Source organism: Trachypithecus francoisi, unplaced genomic scaffold (assembly GCF_009764315.1).
Source record: "Trachypithecus francoisi isolate TF-2019V2 unplaced genomic scaffold, Tfra_2.0 Lachesis_group12, whole genome shotgun sequence".
NCBI lineage: Eukaryota > Metazoa > Chordata > Mammalia > Primates > Cercopithecidae > Trachypithecus > Trachypithecus francoisi.
The window spans coordinates 99,741,790-99,746,182 of record NW_022681457.1 but is presented as its reverse complement, the minus strand read 5'-3'; the positions used below and the strand labels follow the sequence as shown (position 1 = coordinate 99,746,182).

Here is a 4,393-nt window from a genome sequence, read left to right as displayed (position 1 = left end):
TGGCCTCCCAACGTGCTGGGATTACAAGCATGAGCCACTGCACCTGGCCAGATTGTTTTAATCTTCAGTATATGAGGGAAAAGACCCGCTATCATTTACCATCTAGGACTAATGGAACCCTTTTTTTTTTTTTTTTTTAGATGGAGTCTTGCTCTGTCGCCCAGACTGGAGTGCAGTGGTGCAATCTTGGCTAACTGCAAGCTCCGTCTCCCAGGTGCACACCATTCTCCTGCCTCAGCCTCCCAAGTAGCTGGGACTATAGGCGTCCGCCACCACGCCTGGCTAATTTTTGTATTTTTAGTAGAGACGGGGTTTCACCGTGTTAGCCAGGATGGTCTCGATCTCCTGACCTCGTGATGTGGAGCACTCTTAAATATTTTAAGTCTTTTTTTAAAAAAAATTTACAAAAATAAAAATAAAGGGGGAGTGAAGAACAACTTTATTATATATTTTAAAAGGAATTTAAACATAACAAACCTAAATTTCTATTTCCTCTTTTCCTGGTTTGGAAGGTACATACTTTAAATGGACAACAGTCTCTGAATACACCTAAATTCTCATCAAATGCTATGCATGGACCAGAAATACAGATTTCAGATTCAAAATGCATCGCTACTGGATTCTAGCTTCTCATCATTTCTGATTTTCCTTCTTGCACTTGCAAACTCAAAGTGCAATACTTAAAGAATTTTTTCTAAGCAGGAACATGTGCACTTTATCGAATGCCATTGTAGAAAAGTGTGTGAGGATAAAGGGCTGATACAGGACTCGGCCCGGGGGGCAGGTCAAGGAATGGAAGGTGGAGTGTGTGGGCAACAGGTTGTGGGCAGAGCTCCTGGCCTGGATGCTGCCTCCTGTTCTATCTATAGACTTGGAAGATCAACACTGGGTTGACGATGAGCAGAATGCTCATGAGGATGCCCAGAACCAGGGCCCAGACGTTCAGGTGCTTGGCAGTGCAGGCATAGGCCTGGTCCCCAGTTGGGTCGCCAACCATCTTCCCGTCCCTAGACTTCATGGAGTAGGTGACTGCTATGAAGCCCAGGCAGCAGCAGTTCATGAAGAGGGTGTTGAACAAGGATCAGACGACATGGTCGGGCATGGAGGTCTCGCTGTGGATGTGGATCACGGTGGACCTCAGGGGAGCAGGGTTGTGGGGTGCCCCCAGCACAGCCACCTCATGCTCCTCCTTGAGTATCTGATAGTTTGGGAGCAGCTGGTGTTGGCGGGAGTGAAGAAGGTTTGGACGGTGTGGTTCATGGTCACTTGAAGAACTTTTTGAAATTGTTTTTTTTTTTTTTTTTTTTTTTTTTTTGAGGCGGAGTCTTGCTCTGTCGCCCGGGCTGGAGTGCAGTGGCCGGATCTCAGCTCACTGCAAGCTCCGCCTCCCGGGTTCACGCCATTCTCCTGCCTCAGCCTCCCGAGTAGCTGGGACTACAGGCGCCCGCCACCTCGCCCGGCTAGTTTTTGTATTTTTAGTAGAGATGGGGTTTCACTGTGTTAGCCAGGATGGTCTCGATCTCCTGACCTCGTGATCCGCCTGTCTCGGCCTCCCAAAGTGCTGGGATTACAGGCTTGAGCCACCGCGCCCGGCCTTGAAATTGTTAAAGGCTTATAATTTTGTTGAAGACAGCACAATAAAAAAACTGTAGACTGGGTTGGGCATGGTGGCTCATATCTGTAATTCCAAAACTTTGGGAGGCCAAGGTGGGCAGATTACTTGAGCTCAGGAGTTCGAGACCAGCCTGGACAACATAGTGAGACCCCATCTATACAAATAATAAAAAAATTAGCTGGCCATGGTGGTATGCACCTGTAGGCCAAGCTACCCAAAAGGCTGAAGCAGGAGGATCGCCTGAGCCCAGGAGGTCGAGGCAGCAGCAAGCTGTGATCATGCCATCACACTCCAGCCTGGGTGACAGAATGAGAACTTGTCTCAAAAAGACAAAAAAGAAGAAGAAGAAAGAAAACTGTAGGGTGATACTACAGTGGCAATTTATATTATTTTTCCATCATCCTCCTACGCAATTCCATCATCATTCCATATTATTATTATTTTAGTCTTTTCAGCATAGCTTAGAATAGTTAATAAGTGATGATGAAATAATTTCTAGGCTGAGGAAATGGCAAAAATTTTCAAGAGATAGGAAAAACGAGATCATACAATCCCATAATATATCTTAGATTTAAGAAGGTGTCCAATGGGCCCGTGTGGTAATTGCAAGATAAAGTAATATTTTTCTATTTAAAAATAATGTATGATTTCACTTTTTTCTTTGAAAGATCTTTAAGGAAGAATAAAAGCCATGAAATGTCAGTCCTTACAACAGAACTGCTTAATAAAAAAACTAAACTAGAACCCTGATTCCATCCTGAGAATTAGGATACACTAAACAAAAGCTCTACTCTCATATAAGAGCCTTAGTGCAGTGGCATAAAGCTAAGTCTTGAATTCTGAACTTTGAGGTAAAATGTATTAGGAGAAAGTGAGTGGAACTGTTGGTGCCATATTAGTTGGGGTAAAACAAGCTGCTATAATATGAGAAGACCCTAAAATGCAGTGCCTTTAAGAGCAAAAAAAGCAAGCATATTCCTGCTCTCGTTCATATCCAAGGTGAATGTTTACAGTTGGCAGGTATCTCGACTCCATGTGGAGATTCAGGGATTCAGGTTTCTTCCATCTGGTGGCTCTGACATCCCTTGGGAACGTGTTATTACCCTCATGGTTGAGGTCTCAGATGGGGGGAATGGGCAGAGCTCACAGAGAAGACCCCACCACTTTCTCAAGGATTAGCCCAAAGAGATATGCATCACATTCTATTAGTAAGAACAAGGTCACATGACCACTCTCAGTCCCAAGAGAGACTGGGACTTGTGGTCAGGCTATATGCCCATGAAGGGGAGGAGAATGAACTTTGGTGCACAGCAAGCAGTCTCTGCCACAGGGAATGACATGATCCTTTGATCATGGCAGACAAGTCTATTTCAGCTCCTAAAGGCAAGAAATAACTGGACCACATTACAAAGCAGTAACTCTGGCCAGGTGCGCCAGCTCGTGCCTGTAGTCCCAGCATTTTGGGAGGCCAATGCAGGCAGATCACTTGAGGCCAGGAGTTTAAGACCAGCCCGGCCAACATGGTAAAACCCCATCTCTACTAAAAATACAAAAAAATTAGATGGATGTGGTGGTGCATGCCTGTAATCCCATCTGTTTGGGAGGCTGAGACAAGATAATTGCTTGAAATCAGGAAGCAGAGGTTACAGTGAGCCGAGATCATGCCACTGCATTCCAGCCTGGGCGACAGAGCAAGACTCTGTCTCAAAAAAATAAAAAATAAGGCCAGGCGCAGTGGCTCATGCTTATAATCTCAGCACTTTGGGAGGCTGAGGTGGATGGATCACCTGAGGTCGGGAGTTCAAGACCAACCTGACCAACATGGTGAAACCGTGTCTCTACTAAAAATACAAAATTAGCCAGGCATAGTGGCGCATGCCTGTAATCCCAGCTACTTGGGAGGCTGAGGCAGGAGAATTGCTTGAACCCAGGAAGGAGACAGAGGTTGCAGTGAGACAAGATTGCACCATTGCACTCCAGCCTGGTGACAGAGTGAGACTCCATCTCAAAAAAATAATAATTACTAATTTAATTTAATTTAAAATCATAAATAAATGGAAAGCAGTAATTCTTAATGGGTCAAAGTTGAGAATCAAAATCACCGTGGAAGCTCTTTCTCATTTAGTTTGACTGAATCAGATGCTCTGGGAGATGACCCAGGCAAATACATTTTTTTTTTTTTTTTGAGACAGAGTCTTGCTATATTGCCCAGGTTGGAGTGCAGTGGCGAGATCTCAGCTCGCTGCAACCTCCGCCTCCTGGGTTCAAGCAATTTCACCTCAGTCTCCTGAATAGCTGAGATTACAGTCACCTGCCACCACGCCTGGCTAATTTTTTTGTATTTTTAGTAGAGACGGGGTTTCACCATGTTGGCCAGGCTGGTTTCGAACTCCTGACCTCAAGTGATCCACCCACCTCGGCCTCCCAAAGTGCTAGAATTACAAGGCGTGAGCCACCACGCCTGTCCGGCAAATACATTTTGAATAAATTATCTAGGCAATTCCTCTGTGATTAAGAGCTTCTGTTTATTAGAGTAAGAGAGGTAAATCCAATGTCTAAAGAGTCCCTTTCTGTAGTTAGAGGCCTTGTGTGGGGATTTGCCTGGCTATGGTTTGTGTCCTCATGGTGTTCCTGAGATTGTATCATATCCCGGCCTGGGATCCCTTCCCCAAGCCCAGATCTGGCCCTTAGCAGGCTCTGAGCCATTGTTGAATGTATTATTTTTACTCTCACAACCGAAAGAGTGGGGAAGTCCTCTGAAAGGCCATTAAACTAACA

At 45.1% G+C, this 4,393-nt stretch overlaps 1 pseudogene; it reads right to left on the bottom strand.

Moving 5' to 3' along the window:
* Positions 1 to 859: 859 nt before the first annotated feature.
* LOC117093927 lies at positions 860 to 1,260 on the bottom strand (annotated as a pseudogene).
* Positions 1,261 to 4,393: the final 3,133 nt, after the last annotated feature.